At 46.5% G+C, this 26,563-nt stretch overlaps 1 protein-coding gene and 1 long non-coding RNA gene across 2 annotated transcripts in view; one reads left to right on the top strand and one right to left on the bottom strand.

Moving 5' to 3' along the window:
• Ankh (ANKH inorganic pyrophosphate transport regulator) overlaps positions 1-26,563 on the top strand; it is a 123,736-nt gene that overhangs the window by 4,597 nt on the left and 92,576 nt on the right. The gene's annotated exons all lie outside the window — the stretch shown is intronic.
• LOC127666831 (uncharacterized) lies at positions 24,747-25,934 on the bottom strand. The gene is made up of 2 exons (XR_007973724.1): positions 25,639-25,934; positions 24,747-25,020 (listed from the first exon to the last, which is right to left on the bottom strand). It is a non-coding gene; the product is annotated as an uncharacterized LOC127666831 (long non-coding RNA).

The raw sequence follows: 26,563 nt of genomic DNA, 5'->3' as shown, positions 1-26,563 counted from the left end.
GAGTTGTGGTGGTCATGGTGTCTGCTGACAGCAATAAAACCCTAAGACAGAAGAAGTGTTCTTCCATTCTAAAATATATCTTCATTCCTTTGCGAAATATTTTGTTTCCATTAGACCAAGAAAAAGTATAGGGATAGAAAGGGTTAGTATTAGGGTGTGACTGAGGCCTTGCTTGGAAAGGACTCTTCCTTCATTCAGGGTCACTTCACTGAGTCTTTCAGGGACCTGGTAGGTGGGTTTGTCTGATGTCATGATCTGACAACCTTTGGGCACACCATCAAAATGCCAAAAACCTCAAATGTCAATCCCAAGCTAAGTTTCTAAGTGACAGTAGGAGAGACAATTTACCCCTTCAGTCTATTCTGTAGTGAGGAGATTTTCCTAATTATGAAAGTAAAAATGGCCTGGTACTGTAGGGCATGCCTAGCACCCTAGCACTCAGAAAGCAGACGCCACATCCTGAGGTTGGGTCTCAATTCCTAAAAAGGAAGACATGCCAGTTGTTAAGGTTTGGTAAAAACTGAAAAGCAGGGCCTGAGAGGGAGGTACCTTTAATTCCACTACAAAGAGAAAATTCTAATGACTTGGGCATCTCTTTCCAACTGTTTTTTTTTTTTTAAACACAGTTGAGAGAGACCAGGGGGTGGCATGTCATGTTTTGTAGACGACAAAAGCATTTTCTCTAAGTATGTTGAAAATATTTATGGGGCTGGAGATGAACCTCAGTGGTAGACTGATTGTATAGAGTACTCAAAGGTCCTGTGTTCACTCCTCTACTCGACCACCAACCATTACCACTAAAAGAAAAAAGGAAAGAAATCAACTAAAGAACATAGAAGTGTTTAAGTATGGCTTAGAATGGCAGCGTAATATTTCATTTGACATGAACTTGTACTGAGCCTGTCTGTTGCATGTGACCGCGGAGTTCAAATATTGAGGTTTCTTGTTCGTTCTTTTGCACTATAAAGTTTCAGTGGGCGCTTCTGTGTGGCAACTGCATGCTGTGGTTTGTCTAAGGCCCTGGGCTCCCTACCTGGCATGCCTTTGTGCCCTATTTCAGTTAAACATTCTTACATAGAAAATGAGGTCACACTCTTCTTACAGTCCATATTTAGTCAAGGACAGCGTGACTGTCTTAGTGTCCTCGATCACTTGTCTGCTCTGCTTCCAATTCTCCTCAGCAGCACGTCTACACCAAAGCACTTCTCTCTAGGTTTCTTAGGAAAGCAGGCTGTTTAGAGCTCTGCTGTAGTCCTGCGGTTCACGGGCGGGTCTCTTCCTCTATGTATTGACGCGGTTTGATGGGCAGCTTCAATGGTGCTTGGCCGGTTTGCTTCTTCCTAAGCCTGTCTGTCATTCCTACATGCCACTCACATCTACGCCTCTTTCTAGTAATAATAGATCGAGTTCTTAACAATGGTTTTGTGGTGCCGGGTGTGATATCATTTAGTGTCGGAACCCATTGCGATGTGAGTGGTAAGTAATCTGGTTTTCATTCTTTCTACTCTTCCTCACTTGGTTTAGGGTCATAATATAGTGGGGTCATGGAGGTGGGCATGGTGTAGTGGGGGGTATGGTGGGATATGGAGGTGGTCATGGTGAGGTGTGTGCGTGTGGAATGGCTACTTCTTATTGTCATATGTGAGCTGGAGACAATAAACCCTGTATAATTCCCAGTATATACTATGCCAGAGAGACCAGGAGATGCTAGGGATATCTTCCTTTAAAAAAAAAAAAGTGATGTTAGGTGTTCTTGTGAGTACCTGTGGCTCTACTAGTAACCTTGGAGATTAAATAAAGGCTTACTTTCTTTATTGTTATCTGGGTACAGGTGTCCCACACTAGTGAATTTTCTTAATAATGTGGCCTTTTAGGTTAAAAAAATTATTTTTTAGCTATGAGAACTAATCTAAGTGAACAACATATGTCTATTTTTCTACCTTATGAAATGTAGTTTACAAAACATAGTGTAACATTTTTGGCAGCCTGTGAATGTGTGTCTTGTGCTAGGTTGCCCATGACACTGACATTCAAAAAACTCCACAATGTTATACCAACCAATAGGAATTGACTCTGCCCAGTCCTGAGCCATTTGTGGGAGCTGCCCTCATGACCTTTGGAAACCCTTGGGTGCATCTGCTGCTGTTCCTCCTCCTCCTCCTTCTCCTCCTCCTCCTCCTCCTCCTTCTCCTCCTCCTCCTCCTCCTCCCCTCCCCCCCCCTCCTCCCTTTTTTTCTCCTCCTCTTTCTCCTCCTCCTTCTTTCAATTTTAGGCCCTGTATCTGCTGCTTTCATTGTCTCTCACCAGACATTTATGCAGTGTGCCCACCCAACCTCTTTAATAACATGGATGAAATGCAATTAAAATATCCAGCTTGTCGGATTTGCTTCTAAATGTTCTGCCTTGGGTCTGGTCTGTGTCCAGGAAACCAAAATTCATTAGACTGCCAAGCAAAATAAAGAATAAATGACTTTGGTTGCCTCTAGTGACAGGAATTCTTTTGTTCATTTTGTTCTTATTCCAGAGAGATCTAAAGTCATTGTCAGTGAAGTAATCTCTTTTTCTTTACATTTTTGATCCTTTTGGGGGTTTCAAACAATGTATTTTGGTCATATACATATCTGTCTATATGTATGTATATGTATACATATATGCATACATATACCCTTCCTCCATGCCTCCTGGATACATCATTCCATCCCTCCCCACCCAACTTCCTATCTTTTTTTTCTTTAAGTATTTAAACCCATCAAGTGCAGCTTGTGCTACTCATGCACTCTCCGATGTGTGGCCTTCCACTGGAAAGTCGTCAGACTACCAACCACCATGGGTCACCATCTTAAAGAAACTGACTGGTTCCCAGCCACTGTCCACTGTGTCCATGCTGGGATTTCGTCTAGCCTGAGCTTTCTCAGGTCTTGCACATACTGTGTCTTTAACCACATCAACTGCATACGTGCAATTGCCTGAGGAAAGCATATAGTTTTCATTGTAGTCTTCCATGGGCTAACACTCATACCCACTCTTTCTGTCCCCTCTTCCTGAGCTCTGGGAGAAGGAAGGTAATATAGATGTAATATAGATTTGGAGCTGAGCATTCCACAGTCTCTTGCTTTCTGCACCCTGACTAGTTTGGGGTCTTTGAGTGGATCGCCATCTACTGCAAAGGAAAGCTTCTATGATAGTGATGGTTAAAAGGTGTAACAGTTTATCCTTAGGAATCCATTTAATATATTATATATATTTAGCAGTAATAGTAACTGGTTCTCCCCTAGTGCCTATGGCCTGTCTAGACACAGGTTCTTCACCTGATTAAGGGTGCCAAGTGTGGGTTTTATCTTGTGGAGTAGGACTTGGATCCAGTCAGAAAGTAGTTGACTACTGTAGGACATTCTTGTCACTATTCTTCCAGTGGGTGTGTCTTGCCAGGTAGGTCATTGATATAAGTCATAGGGTTCACAACTGGGTAAGACTGGTAATTAATTCATTTTCACCCCGAGTAGTGTGAATAGCACCTTCCGGCACAGTGAAAGCTAGCCAATAGGAATAAAGCTTCCTGGGGAGTAACAGCTAGATCTCTCCAGTGATTCATGTATGGCATCTTCAGCAGTAGGGATCCTACTGTCATGTTCCGGAGGGTGACGGTGCTGGCAATAGTCTGTAATGCTTGGGAGTCTGTGGGACTTCACTGACAAACAGCTCCAAAGGCGGTAATCATTCCAAACACTAGCGTGTTTATTTATTGACCTTCTAGAGAAGGGGCATTGTTGACATTATAGGGTAACTCCATTGTCTTAGTGTGGGTTTTACTGCTGTGAGCAGACACCATGACCAAGGCAACTCTTATAAGGACAGCATTTAATTGGGGCTGGCTTACAGGTTCAGAGGGTCAGTCCATTATCATCAAGGCGGGAGCATGGCAGCATCCAGGCAGACATGGTGTAGGCAAAGCTGAGAGCGCTACGTCTTCACCTGAAGGCTGCTGGTAGAAGACTCGATTCCAGACATCTAGAATAGGGTCTTAAAGCCCACACCCACAGTGACACACCTTCTGGAATAAGGCCACACCTCCAAATAGTGCCACTCCCTGGGTCAAGCATATACAAACCACACCATTTAAACTCCACATATGTGTATATGTGTGTGTGGGTGTGTGCATATGTGTATGTATATATGTATGTATATACATGAAAACTTCTGTAGTAGGAGACTTTCAGAAATATCTTTAATGTTTCCCCTCCCCATGATCCGTCATCAGCTGTGCCCTTCCTGTCTGCCTCTGCACTACACCCTTCCTGCACCACTGGTTCCTTTTCATCCTTTTACACCACTGTGCTTTTCTCCCCTCCTTTAAATCCCTCATATGGCTCCTTAGTTATTTTCGGAGCTTTGTGGGCATTCTAAATGCAATACCACACCTGAAGATTTTGAAAAGGACCCAAAAGCACAGGTAGTAAAAACAACAATTAGGCAGATAATGGTGGTGCACACCTTTAGTCCCAGCACTCTGAAGGTAGAGGCAGGTGGATCTCTGAGTTCAAGGCCAACCTGGTCTACAGAGTAGGTTCCGTGTGTGCACTTGCATATATACACATATGCACTTACACACACACACACACACATACACACACACACTCTCTCTCACACACACAACTAATACAAAATAAATAACAGGCAATCCATATGAAAAGCCTTTGCAGTCAGAGTAGGCTCTCTGATTGGGCAGCACATCTTAACTCCGGCCCATGCTGCCCAGTCAGACAGCCTGGGTAATTATAGCTAAGCACACATCTGGTGCTGGCAAAGAAACAGCAAGATGTCTGTGTATAGCTCTCCCTGACATGAAGCCGCCCCTTGCCTCTGTAGACCCTCTTGTCGTGAAAGTGGACAGCTCTGGTCTCCAGAGGCAAAGTCAGGTGACCGGACGGGTAGATGCAGGCTTAGGCCAAGCCTTGCAAACCTAGGTTCAGCTTGACTTGCTGTTACTACTGCCAAGGCTCAGGGAGCATTCTGTTCCTAGTACAACCTCCAAACTCTGCAGTGATGCTGTGAGAACAGACGCGTTGAAAAGGACATTGGCAACACTGAAGAGTTATCTCAGTCAAGTAGCAGGGTTTCGGCTTTCTCACTGGATGTGGTGGCTTCTTCATGCCAGAACTGATTTTGAAGTCAGTCCGAGAAGGAAAATCACCTGACCGTTTGAGCAAAGGGGCTGTTTATTCCGAGGTGAGCAGGCACCTTGCAGCCTGTGCATCCAGATCAGGAACTGATACAAAGTCCTTGGGAGGAGCTGACAGCGCTGCTTCTTGGAAGAGCTGTGCATCTCAAGGAGCTAAGGTCTTAGCGGCCCTTACCGGATTTTAGAGTTGTGTTTGTTGGTTTTCCATTGTTTTGTTTTGAGATGGGATTTCTGCGGTGCTGTCTCGGAACTCAATAATGTTTTCACGGGATTAGATCAGCGAGGTTCTCATTGGTTGTAACATCCTGGGTCCTGTTCAATAAGAATCTACTCACAGGCCGGCGGTGGTGGCGCATGCCTTTAATCCCAGCACTTGAGAGGCAGAGACTGGAGGATTAAAGGATTAAAGAGTTCGAGGCCAGCCTGGTCTACAGAGTGACCAGAGAAACCCTGTCTTGAAAAGCCAAAAAACAAAAAAAAAACAAAAAAAAAAAACAAAAAAAAAAAAAAAAGAAAGAAAGAAAGAAAAAAGAAAAAAAGAAAAAGAAAAAGAAAAAAGAAAACCAGCATGGGCTATCTCGGTATCACAGAGACAACTCACCACTGTTCCATACAGCCACACCCTCACTTAGATAGGGGTGGTTTTTGGGGGCGGGGGATGTAAAGACTGGGAATCCTGGATTAGACGTTCCAAGTGTAGCTAGAAAAACAATACTGAGACTCTCCAGGACACTGAGTTAGAATTGTGACTGGGAAACAGAAGGTCTGAGGATAGAAGTTTTTACTTAGAAGCAAGAGGAGACTGGCACCACGGGAGGGCAGAATTCAGCGTCCTGATTATAGTATTGAGAATGTGGGAACAGTGTGGCTTATTTTGAGGGACCCCCAAAAGAGTGGCTTTGCCTTGAGGCTGCAGGTCACGGGAGACATGGGCATGGGAGCAGTTCTCCGGGAGAGCTGGCTGCATAGCTCTTCAGCCCAAACGATAGTGTCTTGTCTGTAGCAGGACGCTCTCCGTATCCCCTGCTCTTTTCTAAAATAGAACAGCGATCCAGGGAAGCATATGAGGCCCTGGCTGTCATCTTCTGGTTTGCCTTTGGCCTTAGGAGCAGCTGTTCTGTGTTTCCAAGACTCTTTAAGAAGTTTGCTCTTCAGTATACACAAGCTTCTGAAGGTCAGCCCCTGGGTTCTGCAGCGTGGGGGAGAATTTACATAGCAAATTGGGAAGAAAAAAAAAGGCTTGACTTGGGAATGGTTCAAGTAGTTTAACAGGAATCTCATCAGGACTAGGTGTGGTCTAAGTTTGTCATTTATGGAGACATACTGCATGGAGAAGCATCAGGTAGCCACACAGTTAGGAAAGAGGCAACAATCACCTCTTCGTAATTTGAGCCACGCCCAATGCCACAGTAACAGCTTCCAGCCAGCCTTGGTAAAGGCCAAGGTATTGTTCTCTTCTCTTTAGGCCTCACATTCTGTTGTCCTAGGACTTTCTGGGGGCCTTGTTATTTGGGCTGGGGGATGGCCTCCGACTTGGCGTTGCATCACTGGGAACACCTGTCCTGGAGCCTGACTTGCGAGGAGGCACACCTCATTTCTGCCCCCAGGCAGACGAGCAGCTTGCTCTAAACTACCAATCAGCCTGGGCAGGTGCTACAAGTGTGGCTCGTTAGCCCACAGTGTACTGAACAGACTTTCCCAGGCAAAGCTGTGTTTATGCAGTGAAGAGAAAGGACCCTGGGCTGAAATTTAGCGGCGTTAGAGACCCACTGCCACCCCCCAAGATTCTGAACTGCAGAATCTTCTTAGTTTCTCAGAAAGTCTTACTGTGTCTTCTTTTAGAGGGTTGGGGGAGAAAGTTTTTTTTTTTCTCGTTTAGAAAGTGACATGTAATTTACACACATGTGAAACTTACAACTCTTTTTTTCTTTTTAAGATTTATTTATTATATGTAAGTACACTGTAGCTGTCTTTAAACACAACATAAGAGGATGTCGGATCTCATTATGGATAGTTGTGAGCCACTATGTGGTTGCCAGGATTTGAACTCTGGACTTCTGGAAGAGCTGTCAGTGCTCTTAACCGCTGAGCCATCCTTCCAGGCCAAAACTTACAACTCTTAAGCATATAACTCCATGCAGTTTGACAAAGGGCATGCTTTTGGGGCAAATCCACACCCATCAGGATCCAGAACAATCCTTTCTTCTCACAAAGTTTCCTGGTGCCTCTTGTGGCCACCTGCAGTGGAAGCAGCTGCTATTCTGAATCCTCTATCAGTCAAAGAACATATGTATTCAGTCCCCAAAAGAGTAAATTTGGAGCCGCTTGTTTATGAAAATATATACCATAAGGTGTAGCTTAGGTTTGAAATGTATTTTGGAAATGAATATAAAATAGAATATATGTATGTTTTTGTACATACACATACCACAGTAAACTATTATTTAGGCTTAAAAATAAAGGAAATCACTATGCGTGTTACATTTTGTTAAGTGAAATATGCTGAATACAAATATAATTACGGGACCCCACTAATGAGAGATACCCACACTAGTAGCCACAGCCATAGAGACAAAGCGTAGACCAGTGGCCAAGCAGGCAGGGATTGGCACTGCTTGGTGGGTATGGTGTAGAATTTCAATATGAGGTGTTAAAAAAGACTTGTGGAAATTGATCCTGGTGGTGGTTGTACAATATGAATCTATTCCACATTACTGATGATTGCTTTAAAACCCTTACAAGGACAAATGTTTATAACTTTTTTCTCAATTGAGAAATTTAAATAAGCATCATAAGTTAGTAGGAAAGTGTGTGTTCCAAGATCTCCATTCAAAATTGTATGTGTTCCTTTCATTCACCTTTCAGAAATCCTTTTTATTGTAAAAGGAGGCAAAGGCTGGTGTCTTTGTTAGGGATTTACTGCTGTGAACAGGCACCATGACCAAGGCAACTCTTATCCTTATAGTTTATCCTTATCCAACATTTCATTGAGGCTGGCTTACAGGTTCAGAGGTTCCGTCCATTATCATCAAGGCGGGAGCATGGCAGCATCCGGGCAGGCATGGTGCAGGAGGAGCTGAGAGTTCTACATCTTCACCTGAAGGCTGCTAACAGAAGACCATTAGCTTCCAGGCAGCTACGATGAGGGTCTTAAGGCCCACACCCACAGTGACACACCTACTCCAACAAGGCCACGCCTACTCCAACAGGGCCTTCTAATAGTGCCACTGCCTGGGCTGAGCATATACAAACCATCACAGCTGGGCAGGGTGGCACGGGGGTCTTTAATCCTGGCACTCAGAGACAGAGCACCCAGGAGGGTCTCTCTCTGACTTCAGCCTCCCTGCCTTGCTTCTTGCTCACCATCTGCACAGGGCGTTCCATGCCAGCCAGGGCTGCACAGCGAGAACCTGCCCTAAACAACAAGAGCAAAAGACAGACTTCAACTAGAAAATAATAATCGTCTGATACTCCCCACCAGATCTGCTTCATATTGTGTACACGTCCTTCTCCCCTGTTTCTTACGCATGAGTTTTAGAAAAAGATGGAACATCTTCCCCCTTCTGTGATAGGTGACTCCAGTTGGCTTAAATATTCATCGGAAGTCCAGCCGTTGGTCATGTGGACATGCTGTAATTTATTTAACCATGCCTTGGTGGCTAGATTGATTCTGTTTCATCCCTGTGGCTGGTAATGCTGTGAAAACTGTTTTGTGTGTCTGTAGAAACTTTTGTATACATTGATTATTTCCTTGATCACATGCATGTGTAATATGTGCACAAGGTCTCTGAAGTTGCCATACTTCTCAGGAACTGCCCTGTATCAGCATGGAGTGCGGGTTTCCTGCCTGGGAGCTATTTCATGGCCTGTGACTTCAACACTCAAATTCTGCATTCTAGCTATCAAGGCACGTGGTCTTGAACACCATGGTTTCTTTTATTGAAAGCACTTTAAAATGCTGGTTGATTAAGGGTATGGTATTACTTTAAAACAAATTCTAGATTTTCTTCCTCCTCTTCCTCCTCTTCCTCCTCCTCCTCCTCTTCTTCTTCCCTCCTCCTCCCTCCTCCTTCTGCTCCCTCTTTCTCCTTCCTCCTCCTTCTCCCTCCTCCCTCCTTCTCCTCCTTCCTCCTCCTCCTCCTTCTCCTTCTTCTTGTTTTAAAGGAATATGGCCTGTGAGGTCTCTGGGTCAGGTGCATTTCCTTGGAAGAGTGGCGTTAGTGATTCTGTAGAGAAGTGCAACAGTGATATTTAGAGGAACTGGAAGGGGAGCACATCCTCCTCCCTGTTGTGATGAGCACTGAGACGTCTATGTTCCTTGCAGTTGCCTCTTATGTAGGCTGGAAGAGTGGGGAAGAGAAGAGATGGAGCAGAGGGGGTTTCTCATGCATGCAGACGTGACTGCTGTCCCTGCGGCCCTGCCTTCCCTCCCCTAAGAAGTGGAGCGAGCGGTTCCAAACAAGCATGTTGCATGGGGACAGTGCAGACTCCTGGGAGCCAGGACACCAGATTCTGTTTCTGTCTTCACCAGGTCTGTGACCTTGAGACATGAACTTGGCATCTGTGGCTTTCCCACTGTCAAGTGGTGGGGACAAAGAGGTGATCCAGCCTTCATGAGGCGGTGCAGAACAAACAGATGAACACAGACGTGCTCTGAGAACTGTGAGATGCTGTCTCGGGCAGTCATGCCGGGACTTGAGCCTGTTACCCTGCTTATCTCTGCAGATAATTTCCCCCTTGTGTCCACCCAGTGATTCTCATTAAGGGAATTTCTGAAACTAGAGCCAGCTGGGCTGGGGGTCCAGGAGGCATAGAAATAGCAGGTGCTTGGAACATTTGGGTATTACAGCATATTGGCTCCCTCCCCCTGCCTTGTGGAAAGGACATTTAAGACTGGGTTTTCTCATCTGTGTGTGTGTTAATTGTGTTACTAGAATTTGAATAATGTGATTTTTTTAGGAGAGATCAGTTGAATTTAATTTTCTTTTCAGTGTAAGCTATCCTGTTTGACACAGGACTAGGGATGGCATCTGCCCCCATAAGTCACCAGCCCTACTGTGATCTTCACCACACATGTCAAGCGTTTCTGAATTTTATCAGCAGTTATGACAGGAACACACCAGAGTGCTTTGAGACAATATACAGGGCTGCCTAATGTTCTAGAACCTGTGACTGACTTCCCTGGGCACTTAATGTGTTATTTTGGAGCGATTTTATTATTGAGGAGTAGAGGTTCAGAAGCATAGTCTGTGTTTCTTGGGTGCTGATGCTGTATGACAGTCCCAGACTGAGCAGGAGGCTCTCTGGAGCCCAGGAGATCAAGGCCTAAACAGCAGAATGAGGCCTGGTTTCCACAAGGGGAAAAAAAAATCCAGAAAGAAGACTAAAGCAGCCTTTGCCTTCAGGTGAGTCTGCCTAGTAGAGCAACTATCAGATAATAGAATCAGGGCTGAGAGAAGGGCAGGGAAGGGCGGGCATGCTCTGGAATCCAGAAGGAGCTCTACCTCCATCTTCAGAGGCAAAGAAGAGACCTTGTTCATGCCGAGACCTGAAGGGAGTGGAGATGCTTCTGGAAGGCAGCATTCCAGCTGCAGAATGACTGACACAAGCTCACTGAATTCAGAGCTGGACCCCGTGGGAAGTGAGGATGGCTAAGGAGTCATGGCCGGACTGGTGAGGGCAGGAGATTGGACTTGATCCAGGAGTCTGACCTTTCTCCTGAGCCATGTGGAGCACAGAGCATTCTTAGTAGGGTTCGGTGCGTTTGGACATGCATTTGTGACATATAATTTTGGTTTCTGTGTAGCTGATGAGTGAAGGGATAATCTGGAAGCCACTGTGGTCACCACCAGTAAGGTGGCTATAGCCTTATTGGGAGGCTGGAGGAGAAGCCGATGTGGTATCAGATGGCCTTGACCATGGCCCTGCCTTGGACAGGGTGACTGATTGGGCCACTAAACTTATAGAGAGCTAAGTGAGGGAGGATTAAAGAGTTCTCTGTTCTAGGGCTGGAGAGATGGTTCAGCAGTTAAGAGCACTGGCTGCTCTTCCAGAGGTCCTGAGTTCAATTCCCAGCAACCACATGGTGGCTCACAACCACCTGTAATGGGATCTGACGCCCTCTTCTGGTGTGTCTGAAGATAGCGACAGTCTACCCACATATACATAATAAATAAATAAGTCTTTAAAAAGAGTTCTGTTGTAGGGCTGGTGACAGCTCTGTATGTAGTCACTTGCTACCAACCAGATGACCCAGGTTTGGTCCCTGGAACCCCATGGTGCAAGGAGAGAATCAACTCTACAAACTTATGCTCTGACCTACACACACACACACTCACACACACACACACACACACATGCACACACACAATTAAATAAGACTTGTGAAAGGGTTCTATTCTAGCCATTAATAATTAATTAATTAATTAATTAATAGATTTTTAAAATATTTTAAGTTAATTGACTAAAGGAATACAAATTATGAATGAATGATAGATGCTATAAAAACATACCTAGTATCTGGGTCTTGACAACTCTCCCTCTCCCTCTCCCTCTCCCTTTCCTTCTCCCTCCCACCCTCCTCTCTTTCACACACACAAGCACTCAAGCACTCTACTACATTCTTCGTAAATGTAAATGGGATCTTTTTAGAGTTCTTTTCCCCCTAAGTGCAAGTGCTATGAATATTAATTTATTCCTTTAAAATGTAAAACTACTTTACCAGGGTGTACTCAGTTTCCAGCCATTTGCCTTAATGAACTAATGATATGGAAGATAAGTAACTGTTTGTGACTCTTTGGCGTTGGGCTGCATTAGGACTTCAGAGCCTGGTGACAGCAGAGAGATGCCACCTGGAATTAAATCAGTGTAGCCGCTTATCTGCCCTTCTGCAGTCTGGACACTTGTGTAAACAGCTGCGGGTGGGCCAGCCTCTGCACCTACCCTTTCCTATTTGTTTGTATTATTTGCACCTTACGGTCTGGTTGCAATCGTAAAAGTCAGATAGAGCACATATTGCCCCCCCCCCCCCGCCCCCCAGCTTCTTTCTTTTCTTTTTGAAACAGGGTCTCATGGTGTAGTTCTGGCTGGCCTGGACCTCACAGAGCCAGCTCCATCTGAGATTAAAGGTGTCTGCCACTGTGCCTAGTAGTGTGATGCGGGTTCTAAGCCACTCGGCCATGGTTGTGTGTTCTCACGGTTAAAGCTCAGGTTGGCATGGTAGCACATGCTTAGGACCCATCCCAGCACGAGGGAGGCTGACACGCAAGATCAGCCGTGATCGGCCAGCCTAGGATATACAGTGTGATGCTGTCACAAAAAACAAAACATGCAGTGAGTAACGGTAGAGAAGCCACACCAGCCAAGGAGTCGTCATAGAAGCCAGCAGTACTGCAGAAGAAAAGAAAGTTTGTCACGTTCTTCTGAACCTGAACAACTAGTTTGATTTATATGGAGTCTGTGAAGTCAGGGCTCATAGAGACAGTATTAATTTAAAATCAAAATGTCCTCTTGATGCTTGGGACTCACAGTTGTGACAATAATCATTTCAAATCCTCACACATGGATTCCCTTCACTTCTCACTGAAGTGAGCGGGAGGCGGTCTCCTAGGGGACAGGTCCACAGAGACTTGGAGGCCAGGAGGATTCTGGGAAATGGACCTGGGGGCCGGGGCGGGGACTGATTGGGAGCCTGGGATGAACTGGCCTGGGTGAACTTTGGCCTCTGCACAATGCTGCAGGCCGGCTCCCCTGGGGCACTGTGCTTGGGTTGCCCAGTACGGAGTGAGTGGGGCAAAAGGAAGAGAGTGTGCCCTTGGCTGGGGTAGGGCATTGTGTTAGAGAGATTACATCTCACGGCCTATAACAAGCTGTCGGTTTGTGGACCGGCCTATTTTCAGCTGCTGGGGACACAAGGAAGGGCGTTCAAGGTTTGTTTTTAAATTAGATTTATATATTTTATTTTATGTGAGAGTGTATGTATGTATGTATGTATACCATACGTGGGCTTTACGCCCACGGAGGTCAGAAGGGGGCATCTGATCCCCTGGAACTGGAGTTACTGGGCGGCCATAAGTCACCAGTGGATGCTTGGAAGCCCGGTCCCCTGGAGAGCAGTGAGCACTCCTATGCTAAGCCGGCTCTCCGCCCCCTCCCCGCCCCCGTCAGGATGTGCTAACACTGACAGTAAATCCCCTTTCTTGGAGACAGGCTTGTTCTCATGACCAGTCACTCAGCAGCTACCTGGACTTGAACAGTCGCCCCGTCCCTGCCCTGGGACCCTGCCCTGTACTACACGCCCGCCCGCAGATAACCAGGCCCCCATGTCGCTCTTCTTCCCTGTCCCTCAGTTCATCCTGGGGGCGGGGCACTCTGGACATCCTCATTATGCTGTGGCTGTGTTTTTACTGAGAGTAAATTTAAAATCATCTGTTTGTGGTCTTTGACTTAAGTTTCCCTTGTCCCTTTTCTTGCAAAATAATGCAAAAAGCATCATTTATAACAAGGTTCGTTAGGTACTAGGAAGCTGGGCAAAAGAAAATATTTTCTGTAATTACACATTAATAAGAGGAATTCTCATATAATATATAATATATGTAATACATTATGATATATTATATATAATATAAATGTAAAATCAATCATGTCATCTACAGTGAAAACATCTATATGTTTTCAGTTACAGGCACAGAAAACAAGTATGGGTGTATTGGCCCAGTCCTGTAATCCCAGCACACAAAAAGCTGAAGATGAGAATTGCATGTTTGAGGCCAACTTGGACTTCACAGTGAGCTCCAGGCCAGTCAGAGATAGAGATGCAACAGTCTGTCTCAAAGGATGAATAAATAAAATAAAATAATATATATTCTGTTATTATATATTATATTATACATTATTATAATTTATATATAATATAAATCTGCTTCCCCACTTCAGAAGAAATGGACAGTCTTCCTTTCATTGTTTTGTTGGCTGAGACAGGGTCTTACGAAGCCTGGCTAGCCTCAGACTTGCTCTGTAGCCTAGGATGACTGTGAACTCAACAGCCACCCTCCTATCTCCACCCCCAAGTGCCAGGAGGACAGTGTGTGCCACCCCGCCTAGGGCTTTACTTCAGTGTGTGACAAAGTGTGCATTCCACTTCCTTGCTCGGCACACGCTTCTCCTGTGTAGACCTCTTCCAGTGTGCAAAGAACATGCTCAACGGCCTGCCTCGGAGTAGAGGGATGTGCTTGCGGATGTCTGTGGAGCACGAGCCTGACTGAGTTTCCCTCACCTTCACCCTGCACGGTGCTGCCAGGAGGGCGGCGCTAGGACTGTGGAGGAGCCTGGCGACCTGCACGGATGGTCCGGGCGCGGATGCTCCGGGACGCGAGTCTGATCTTTGGTAGCCTCCCACACTCGTGGTGCCTAAGCCTCCTCCTTCCCTTTCTCTGGATCCCATACGACCATCATGGAGGAGATGAGGATGCTCCAGGTCACCATTAAGGTGTGAGGTACCCGGAGAGCCAAGCAGCATTCAGCATCACTGCCGGCTATGCCCCTCCCCCACCTCCCTAAACCTTCCTAACCCGTGGCTCTGACTTGTGCCCCATCTCTCTCTGCCCCTTCTCCTTCCTCTCCTAGGCTAACGTGGGCACAGTTCCCCCTGATACACAGCATATGTATCACTTTCTTAAAATGTAATCATAGCGTGAAAAACAAGCCTGTGATGCGGGCTCGCTGGACTTTAATTGCTCGAGCCTTCTGGCACACAGCGCAGTCCCCTGCCTTTCAGCGCCTTTTCATAAGCCGTCTGTTTAAAGGGTTTTTTTTTTTTTTTTTTCTGCCAAGCATTCATTAGTTTCAGATTGAGTTGCCCTGGCTGCCACTGTGATGAGTCCCTTTCCTCTTCTCAGCAGCGGGTTCCAGAGGAGGCAGAGGAGTCCCTCGGAGTCCACCCCACCCTTCTGAGAAGTGCTGCGGCACCTCTCTGTTACACGGACTGTTACACTTTGTCTTCCCATGGTCCCTTAGGGCAGGGCTGCTGTGTGACATCGTCTGCACACTTCTTGTCCATAGAGGTCCTCTCCTACAAACTGCACACAGTAGGAACTTCAGATGGGCTCGCATACATTAAAGTAAAGCATGGAAGTATCTGGCGCCAGTTGTGATCTTGTTGAGATTAGTATAGACCGCGTCCATCTCTGTCACACAGAACCCATTCTTCTCTATGAATAAAGGGTCAGCGAACCAACTTTGTTAGATGTTTCCCTAAACAAACACACACACACCCCAGTAACCTCAGTGCTCTACTTGTTAAGCTCAGCGTGTGCATCCGGAAAGCAGAGGATACTTGGAGGTATAAGCAAACTAATACAAACCAGGAAGGGATGGCTGGGACTTGTATGTAGGCCTGGCATCTGTTCTGTAACATGCACACAGCACACAGTGCTAACCGTGTAGCCCGGGTCGACCTTACGCTTGCCCCAGCCTCCTGAGATTGCTGATCGCAAATATAGACACCATCCTCGGTCTGAAAACAATTGTATTACTGTGTTTGGTGAGAAGGTTTTTCTAGTGAGATTAAAGCGTACGCTTTATGAGGCGGTTTCTCTTGAGGGAACAGAGTTGGCAGGCACAGGTTTCAGTCCCAGAGGGTCCATTGCAGGGAAGCCAGATAGGAGGTGGTAAAGGGTGTGCAGAAGGTTCACAATCGGGAGCCTTCTTGGAGGCTTCCCTCTCCTGTATCTAGTATGTGCCTCAATAAATGGCAGGCAGTGTGAACAGTAGTTGTTTGGGGATACTCTGTGTGGGGGTGACACTGGAGGGACATAATCCTTTTGGTGTGAGGATTCTATTTTCTTTCTATTACACAAAGAGAAAGAGTGCAGTCAGAAATAGAACCAGAGCACCCTCCCTCCCCCAGCTTCCAACGAGGCAAGGAAAGAGAAATGTATCTGGGGCTCACCTGTGTGCCATTGGACAGAGCAGAAATCCGATATGCTAAGCTGCGACAGAGGCGCAGGTGCAAGTCTGGGGGTGGGGAGGGGCAGAAATGAGTGTGGTATGTTTAAATATACAGCTCTGTTTTGTAAACGAAAGCTCTCTTCCCTCCCTCATTACTGTTTTAAGAGCAAATGTTTCCTTACAGAGATTATTAAGCCATTGGTTACACAACCTTGGCAGCATTTTGGTGGTTTCCTTTTGAGGTCACCATTAGCCTGAACTAAAATATTTACACACTGGTTGAAATAGGCTAGATTATGTTAAACAAGGAATGCGGTGTAAAACCGAGACCTTAGAAAGTGAAGCGTCGATTTGCCCTGAAGGTGGTAGCGAGACTTCTAAACGGATCCTGTAATCTTCTGTGGGACAGGACAGTGGGTCAGCCCTTCAGTGGCTCCGAATTCCACACATTGCATATCTTTGTGGTTTCCCACAATGCGGAATAATCTTATGCATGTGCTGCTGTCTTCCTGGGAATAACAACACAGAGACATCAAAACACCTTTCCTTCTCCTTCTCCTGTTTGATGGTATGTGGGTTTGTGCTCTGGCTTTCTGTAGAGAGGCTGTAGAGAGGCAGGAGGACTGGGGTAATGTAACCAGCCATCTTTCAACAGACTGAAAGCCATTCGTAACTCAGTCTTCTTCATAATACAGCGGTCCGTTCTTGGTAACTATTACAGCTTATTGCAAAAAGGTGCAATGGTGATGAAGATTCTCTCCATTCTAGGATGCAGTGATAAGCCTAAAAACTGAATAAAAACCCCTGCTGGGTTTTCTACTGTCCATTTCCTAGAGTCTCGTAGTGAACGGTGGCTGTCTGAAAGCATATGTTCCTTCCATACTGAGTAGGAGAAGCATCTCTTCATCCTAAGATTGTCAGGGAGACGGGCTCCAGCGCGAGCAGACTCGTCCAGCCCCATGCGTTGAAAGCCTGGGCGGGAGCAGCAGCTTGTGACTCCCCACCACGCCCACAGCCGTCAGGATCTGAAGGAACAGACCTGCTCTGAGCCAGTCACAGGGGGACCCAGGAAGCCCACCGCGCCTGCCTTTGTCTGATCTTTGTTTACCCTGTGGTTCTGTGCGCATGCTCCTTGCCTTTGCTGTAGGTGGCAGGTCCCTAAGGACCCAAGGGTAGTCGCTTTCTTCTGCACCCCTGCACCAGCCTCACATCACTGGCCTCCACCACAAAGGAGTCTTTGTCAGACCCAGCCAGGGCCTTTTCTCTCCTTATCTTCCCCATGATTTTGTCACTAGCCACCTATTCACTCATCTGAGGGCTTACTTCTCTTCCTCAGGGTGGATGGGAGCTCTGCCGTGAGTGGGTGATCGGCTTCCTCCCTGTCCTGGTGAACTGCACAGTGCTGATGAAAAGGGACTGATCGTAAGACAGCCTGTCAGACGATAGCCAGAGCCAAAGGCCTCCATTCATGCTTAGCGGTTCTTCTCATCAGGTGTCTGGAATGTGTGTGCACACATGTGTGTGTGTACGCACATGCATGTGTACATGGTATGTGTGTGTGCATATGTATGTATGCACATGCATGTGTGCATTATGTGTGTGTGTATGTACATGCATGTGTGCATGGTGTGTGTATGCTTTGTATTAGTAATTGGTGTGGGATGATGTGTTTTTGGTAGAAATGGCCCAAAACAGTATCAGTTGACTACTTAAGCCTTTCTGTTTGCCCCTGAGCCACCATCCCTTTACCTTCACAAGAAACAATAGAAAGGCTGCAGATATTACCCAGCAGTAAAGCGTATAGGCCCTAGGCTCATTTTCCAGCAAGGAAGAAAGGGAGGGAGGGAAGGATGGATAGAGGGGGGAGGGAAAAGGGGAGGGAAAAGGAGAGAAGAAGGGAGAAATCCTTTTTAAAGTGAGGGAATAAAAATCACATACAGGTGACTATTCGGTGAGCCCCCAGGTCCTTGTGTCTCGGCCAGGTCTCCACAGGTTGCTGCTCCCCACATGTGCCTGGGAAGTGTGCTGTAGATGCTTCTGCGTCCCTTCCATTCTATGTACGAGTGATGGGGAATTCACACACAGTTAGAAGTGCTGTCTTACACACTTGGCTCATAGGTGTGTGTGTGTGTGTGTGTGTGCCCTTTGTTTTTGAGACATCTTATGTAGCCCTGGATAACTCTGAGCTTGCTATATCGCTGAAAATCGACTTTAAACTCCCAATCTTCCCACTTCTGCAATCCCAAATTCTGGAATTACAGGAGACTACCAGCAGGCCCAGCTGGGAGTAGTATTCCTAGACATTTGTGTGACAGACTTTAAACTTTTAAAATAACCATCTTCCTTCTGGTTGTCTTTGCACTGACTTCTCTTCACAGCCTTTCTTAGTGTCTCAGTGAGCTAGACAGCCAGGCTCTGTGGCATAGGCCTTTAATCCCAGCACCCAGGAGGCAGAGAGGTAGATCTCTGCATTCAAGGCCATTCTGGTGCCTTCTAGAACAGGTAAGGCTAAGTAGAGAGACCCTGTTTCAAAACAATCAGACCAGACCTGCATGACCAGGCCAGCAATGGCGGAGTTTCAGCTCCAAGGAGATAGAAGAAGAAGAAACCTTAGACCTGTTTCCTCATCTCAGCTAAACTCTTCCACGTCTGCTAATTAAGTAAAGGCACAGATCAACACCCATTTCTATTTGTTACCAAGGTAACAATGGAGTCACTAGGAGACATGTTTCTATCAGTACTGTTAATCTGGATGCTAAGTGGTTGGATAACTTGCTCTAGTCTTTAAAATGTTAGTTTCAGACAAAGGGCTTTCTTTATTGGCTGCCACCACCCTCCTTTCCTTCCTTGCCCACTTAAGCAAACGGGAGTAGAACTGCAAGAAGAAATCAACAATACTATAGATGGGTAAGAATTTCCTCCTTCTCGGCAAAATATTTTTAAGGAGAAAATTGGTTCCAAACCCTATGGCTCCTGTCTTCCCTGGAAGATTCTTCCAGAAATTCAGCTGTCTGAGGCAAAGGCAGAGAGCTTGAGCTACATTGAAAAGGAATTAGGAAGGGAAAGGGGGACAGCTTTTAGACTCCAATGTGAAAAATCCTCCAAGTCCAAGGCCTGTGTCACAAGTTCTAAACCAGCAAGGTCCTCTGACACTATAAAACAAATGGCAGAGAGGGCATTCCTGTAAGCTACCACCTGTGTCCAGATGGGAGGTTCTCGTTTGCAATTGGAAATAAGAGGTCACCTTTGAGCTCTCTGGTTTGTCAGGATCCCTGAGCTGTACCCATGGTGGATGGATGCTTCTCCAATGAGAAGCTGCAATGGAGCTAGAAAGTGCAGTGGTCTTCCCGGATACGAAAGACTCCTGAACAGAACTCTGCTTCTTTTAACCTGGTGGCCAGGAAACTGAGGGGAGAAAGCTCTGAAATCCTGTAAGTTGCTGGAAACTCACCTTCGGTCAAAAAGTAAACTCCGAAGTCTGGCAAGGGGGGAGTAGTTTTGCACTTTGGAAATAGGCAAGCCTGTTTGTTTACTGTCAAGAATGGCTGTTGGAAAGGAGCATAAGAGTCAGTGTTTCCTAAGGTTGCCAACTGGGATGCGTTTAAAATTTGAGAAGCCTTTAGGCTACCCCTGATCAGGGGAGCGAGGGCAGTGGCTGCTTTGCAGTGTGAGGCAGGCGCGTTGTTGCTGCAGAACAGCAAAGCCATTCTGACTCTGCAGCCAGGCGCTGCTGTGCTCCCTGGGAATGCTGACTTGACTCCAGGGGAGAGCTTGTGGGTGACTCAAGTACACTCTGCTCCTCCCCTCTATCTCTCCTTAGATAGAAAGGACAAAGGAGAAAGAAAGCAAAGTTTCCGCCCCAAGAGTTCACATCCCTGTGTCTTAAAGAGTTCAGGCTGTGCTTGCATTCCTGAAGTACGACACAGACACAGTGTTTCATTACTGTTACCTTTCATTTACCCTTGCTACTTTATCCCTCTGTGTGTGTTTCTTTGGTGGGATTTTGTTTTCTTGGCTTTGTTTTTGACACAGGGTCTCATTCTATAGCTGTGGCTGAAGGAGAACTCTCTCACTAGACCATGTTGGCCTCAGACCCACCAAGATCTGCCCGCCTCTTCATCCGGAGTGCCTGAATTAAAGGCACTGTTACTTTTTGTTTATTTGGGGGAGCAGGACCTTATGTAGCCCAAGCAGACCTCAAAGTCCTGGCAGTTTTGCTTCTACCTTCCCTACTGCTGGCTTTAAGGTGCGGGTCACCACACCCTGTTGTTACTGCATGTTATGTAATTTTTCTTTAATGGCAGCCCTGTCCTTCCTTACCTGAAGAATAAGCCAAGAGCCAGGATCCCTTGAGGAAGTAAGCAGAAGACTGTGGGGCAGGGCAACAGAAGTTTCCCCCATCTGTGCTCAGATGGTCTTCTGACTGTCCTCTGTATTTGGCCACCCCCTGAGGTTTTGGGGAGGAGCGCTCCTGATGCTGTCTTGTGCATCCTATAAAATAAGAACCTCGAAGGCTCAGCACAAGCTCCTTTTGAGGCAGCTATCTGCAGGCTCCATATCTACCAAACCACCTCCTGTGAAGGTCTCACTGCCCCAGGCATCTGGGCACAGTGTAGCTCCAGGTTCTGAATTCCTTTGAAGTTCTCTAAACGGAAGCAGTTGGACGTCAACAGAGCCATGGAACGGGGCACGCTGAACCCAAGCTGTGCCTAGGTAGAACGGGGTTTTCCCTTCATGGGTTCTACCTGTTCAGGACATTCTGCCCCTGGTTTTACTGAATGAGGAAGGGAACAGTAACCACCATCTGCACATGACATGGTGCTCCTTCCAGGACCACAAGCAGATGGAATAGGGATAGAAGGGCCCCTTCTGAGCTTATCATTCAGGGCGTGGCTAGAGAAGACAAGCCAAGAGAAGACAACTCCTGCTCAGGCCGGCTGTATCTCTTCAAGCCCAGTTGATCTGAGTGATTTCTTAGAATCTTTCTTAAAATCTTTAAACCAAAGCTGTTGATGCTATGCAGAACTAGATAACCAGTTCCAACTTGAGGCACATCCAGATTCCTCCAGAAGATGGTTTCTGTCTTAGCTACCTCAACATACTAGCTACCTGAGACTGAACACAGGGTCACCCAGGGCCCCGTCGTACTGATTGCGCAGCTGACTCAGACCTTCCAGGCCAGTCTCTTTCGGGTGTTGCTTGGACATTGCCTCGGTGCCGGGCCTTCTGATGTGCCAGTGAGCCAAGCCTTTGATGTGGTTCATGCCAGCCTGAAACATTTAGGCAATCTCTAAGCCTCAAAGGTGTGGACATGAGTGGCCAGGCTCTCAGCCAAGTAAGATGTCCCACCCTGTGACCAGGCTGGTCTCAGGTGAGCGAGGCATTGTACAGAGCACACTAAGGAGCCATTTGCCATCTTTGCCTCACAGCCGGCTAGTGTGGTGTGTTCAGTCTCCTCACGGCGAATAGCCTTTTATGGATCTATTTGCTAGGAATCCATCCAATTTTAGTAAGAACTATGGTCTGTTTAGCCTTTTATTATCTTCTTGGGGGTAGCTTGCTTAGAGTTTACTGCCTCTTTGTAAAACTCTTATTTCAGTTAACACCATGTCCTACAGGTGCGATCCAACCTTTTCACACTTTTGAAAGCTTGCCTTCAAGAACTGCACAATCAGCATACGAAACAGCAAAAAGAAATAATTCATACTATTTTAAGGAAGCCTTTGATTTTGTGTTGTACCACGTTCCTGGCTTCCATCTTGGCTGGGTGTCATCCCTGAGTGGTGTGTGTTAGCCTGGAGCTTTGGAGTTCCACCTGATTCCAGAATCCTAGTATGTGGGAGTTCAGGGACCCCATAGTGCCAGGCGTCACAACAGAGATGACCCTTGAAGATACTGTGCTAAGTGAAATAGGTCAGACACAGAGAGACAAGTGACACATTCAAAGAGACAAAGTAGACTCAGCAGCAGGGGTCTGTTGGAGAGGGAGTAGTGTAAAACACTTAGTACAATGGAACGTTATGCCACCTAGAGAGGACAGCTGTTACATATGCTGCATGGTGGAGTAAGAATTAAAAAAATACGTCGTCATACGTGTATGCAGTCATTGCTTTTCCTAGGATCCTTTTTACACACAATGCAAAGGTCTGGGTTTTTTCTTTTTCTTTTACTTAAAAAAAAAAAAATGGATAGCTCTGTATCCCCCAAGCCATTTCCTGGATTCTACCCAGTGATCATAAAGTCTTGTCTGCCCCTTAGAAACAGTTTTTGTCCTCATGCATACTAGTCAGGCAGATGTCTTCTTAAAACATGTACGACTATAGGGCAAAGGAGACACAATTGTGACTAAGGTGTCAGTGTATGGACACCGTACGTAATGAAACATCAGATGGCTGCCAGTGCTGAAAAGCTGTGCTTCTCCTCCTGTGGCTCGTTCAGAAGCCTCCTCTTCCCAGTTCCTTCTCCTTTCTGGGGCTGTCCTTGGGTCCACCTCCCAGGGTGCACCTGGGCTGTGTAACTGCAACTGTGTAAGGCCTGTAGGTGTTAAGACCGACAGTGAGTGTGGTGGTCTGGGCATCACTAGAAACCAGTAGAAATTAAAAGAGAGAACTTGAAAATGCAGTCATTTGCCACTTCTGCAAGCAGCCTTAGGTAGTCGATTCAAAAACGTTGGCCTTTGCTTTAAATTGGTCACCAAACAGACCATGAGATCACCTGTTACTGATAACAAAATGCACAGTTCAGAAAATGCAACAGCAGCAACAACAACAACCACAACTTCCTTAATGTGTTTCTGTTTAAAGCCCAGTGGAGAGAATGGTAGACACCTACAGCCTACAGTACTGACAGGGTGCTCCTCCTTTAAAAAAATAATCGTATTGTTTTTAAAATGCTGTGCAGCTGGGGAGGGGGGGGTCTCCTGCTATATAGCTCGTGTATGGTATACACAAGGCCCTGGGGTTGATCTGAAGAACCCCAAATACCACGAGGTTCCCTGACTGCAGTTATGCAGCTCACTTGCTGAGCCTCAGATGTATAGGGAATCACAGGGCACAGGCCTGGTGTGTTGGTGAGGTATGGTGAGGATGCATGTGCCATCTCCATCGTGAACACCAGGAACCCTCGGTTTAAAACAAGAAGACCTTCTCTCCCTTTCCGTCACTTATTCTCAGACAATTCTGTGTGACAATTCTGCATGGAGGCCCAGCCTGGGCAGTTATGGAGTTCAGTGACAGAAAGGTCAGACACGTGTTGTCGGTTATAGAGATGGCGCTATTGCCATGCCCCTGCCTTGGAATGCTCGTACATATTTACATTCATTCCCAGATCTAAATAAATCCTAGGTCCCGCATACGTCCATGACATCTACAAGCTATCTTATTTATGGTGCAAGATTGGAGTGTTGAGGCTGAGATGTGGAGATGTGAGAGCCACAATGTCCCTTGTGTTTTCTGCTATCCTGTGGTTTCTTCTGGGAAAGAAACCCAGGGCTTGGTGACTGCCACCCCACTCTCAGCGTGGAGGTAATCTGAGTTTGGAGACTGATCAAATCTAGCTACCCTGGTGAATAAGCCAAACAAAACCCCCTTTTATTCTGAAGGCAGAACCATTAACAGACCTTTCTTTAAGAAGACCAAGTAGGAGGGTCTAAGGAGCCGTCTCTGGGGACAGAGCTCAGGGCTAGGGTTTGGATCCACAGGACCGTGTAAAAGGTGGGCAGGTATGGTGGCTGCCTGTGATCCAGCGCTTGGCAGGCACATACAGGGGATTTCCAGGGCAAGCTGGATGATTAGCTAGCTTTCCAGAATTGGTTAGCTGCAGTTCAGTGAGGGACTCTGCCTCAGTATCATGGAGAGTAATCAGGAAAGGTAACTGACGTTAACCATGGGCCTCTGCGTGCACGCACACACATATATGTGTGGGTGTACCAGTACACACTACATACATACCCCACAGCTCAAACATGCATAAATCCCCATACGTATGCCCAAAGAAAATTACCACATAAGACACGTGCAGGTGACTCATGTGCTATGTCTTATGTTGGTCTTCCTTACCTGTCTTCTCTTGATACCGGATGTTAAGGATAAACATAGAACTATCTTTCCTTTCTGATAATGAGAGTGTAGTCTGGGTGTTTCCGAACTGAGCACTTGGGTTTCAGCACTGAGATTCAAATCAGGAAGCGACAGATGCAAGCGCTACTATCAGCGGGCTCTCGACTCGAGGCTCCTTTGTGTGCACTCCGGGGGGGTGTGCAGTTTGTACTTGCTTTCTGATCTTTGAATCCGCTAAACCACCACGAGAGGTTAAACACACTAACTACGAGATTTCCCATGGGATATCGGTTAGGATCACTGGGTAAAAATCTAATAAAGGGTCACTGCTAAGGTTTTACTGACTCTTTTTTTTTTTTTTAATTTGGGTAATTGTTTAAAGGGAGTGCACTGTTCACAAAAACCGAGTTCCTTGGTGTTCGGGTCTGGGGTACCCTTTGCCTCACAGGGATAATGATTTGTTCCATGGCCATCACATCTCAACAGAGGACAGGAGGGGCTTGGCTGGGTTTTTGCCACACCTGCAGTTTGTGTATTCTGGCAGAAAAGTTCACACAGAGGAGTGGTTTGTCATGCTCATTAAGCGATTTATTACATAATTAAATTATTTCTAAAACCGTCTTTTTCAGAAAGTGTGCAAAGATTCAGTTGCCAAATGGCATGACCCCTTTGGAACTGAGCAAAAGCCCCTCAAAGGCTGTTTGTGTTGTTGCATTTTCCTTCCATGTCCCTCTGGGGTCCTCTGGGTAGTGGCACGGGCGGCTTGTCTCTAGGAAGGGCATGGCTCGACAGAGCAGGATTTTCTGGAGCTGGAGAGGATTGTCCGTGAGTATGATCCTGGCAGAGACAAAGAGAGTGGCTGGTTAAGCAGAAAGACAAACAGGAAAGTAATTACTAGCCAGGAGAGGCATCTGCCAGAACACTAGCATCCAAACACAGAACGTGCACGAGCAGATGCCCATTAAGGAAGAGTGTGGGATTTGTGCTCTTCTGACCACCTAACACACAAAGACGCCAATGAAGATTAATGACCCAGCTGTAAAAATGATCTTCAAGTCAATAGTGCTGGACCGGGGGAGTGTTTTAGCATGCACCAGGCTGGCTATGGGTGTGGACCGCCAGGGTTTTCAAAAGGTTCCCTTTACAATGGAACACACTCCGCCAGGAATCAAATCATCCCAATGGCTAAACAGAGGTACAGCATTCATCTCTGCTGGCAATGCCATCTCCTCCAGTCTCAACAGAATTAAAAATGTAGAAGCATTTAAAAATTTAACAAGTTCTGCACAAAGCCAGATTTTAACAGAATAAAAAAAAAATCCCAATTTTAAACATGGTTTCCACAAAAATGAATCATTGTAGGAGCATCTGAAGGGCCCATGAGTTCCACTTGATGTGTTAATGTGAGTGACGTTATCAAACAAGCAAATAAACAAACAAACAAAACCCACATACCTTTTCTTTGCCTTTTGGCTCTGTCTTGAGGACACTGCTTTGCTTTGCTTGTTTGGTGATGGTGACACCCCTGGTTGTGGTGTCCACATCGATCTCAGGACTAACCCCAGTCAGTAATCCTGAGAGGCAGCTACTGTCATCCTGTCTGCTCAAGAGGAGCCCAATGCACGAGGGAGCAGAGTTGCCTTGCTCAAGGCTACCTACTCACCGCTTCTTTCCTGGTTTTAAGAATCACGGAAACCGCCTCCCCAGAGCACCGCCCCAGAGCAGATGAGCCTGCTCTCCCCCAGCACAGCACTGACCTTTCTCCAGTGGCTCTCATTGCCAGCTGCGATGAAGCCATGGCTGTTACAACATGCAAGGCGGGTGTTTGCAGCCTGCGTGGGACCCTGCAACTATCTCTATTCTCCAGGTGGGGAGGCCCGAGGTCAAGGATGGCAGATAAGTTGTCCAGGGTTGGACAGTGGTTCTTATCTGTGCCCCGCAGGCCAACGGCGCATGCATGGTTAACAGTGTTGTTAGCCCCTCTCCACATTTTTTTTTTAAATTTTCTATATACTTTGTTTACATCCCAAATGCTTGTACAAGATCCTTCTAGCTACCTTTGTTCTTTACAGATGCCCATGAGGTTCAAGGAGGGTCAGCGTATGGTGAACACAGGGCCCAGTGCAAGTGAGTTAAGTGCCTGGCATTGTGACCGCACGTAATCACCGTGAAGATCACGTTTGGTTTCCTAATTCCTTCCTGCTGCCAACGCTGAGGCTGCTGAAAGAGTTGTCAGAAAAAGAAAGAAGGCAGAACAGGGCTGAGGATTGGACGCCTCCCCTTCCCCTACCTCCCAGCCTTCGCTGACCAGTGTTTACGGTCCTCTGAATGAAGGGCCAGTCTACAGGAGCATGTCGGATGCATGAGATAGTCCCGTCTT

This window comes from Apodemus sylvaticus, chromosome 16 (genome assembly GCF_947179515.1).
Source record: "Apodemus sylvaticus chromosome 16, mApoSyl1.1, whole genome shotgun sequence".
Classification (NCBI taxonomy): domain Eukaryota; kingdom Metazoa; phylum Chordata; class Mammalia; order Rodentia; family Muridae; genus Apodemus; species Apodemus sylvaticus.
The sequence above is the reverse complement of the archived record's forward strand: the minus strand, read 5'-3'. Positions and strand labels throughout refer to the sequence as shown.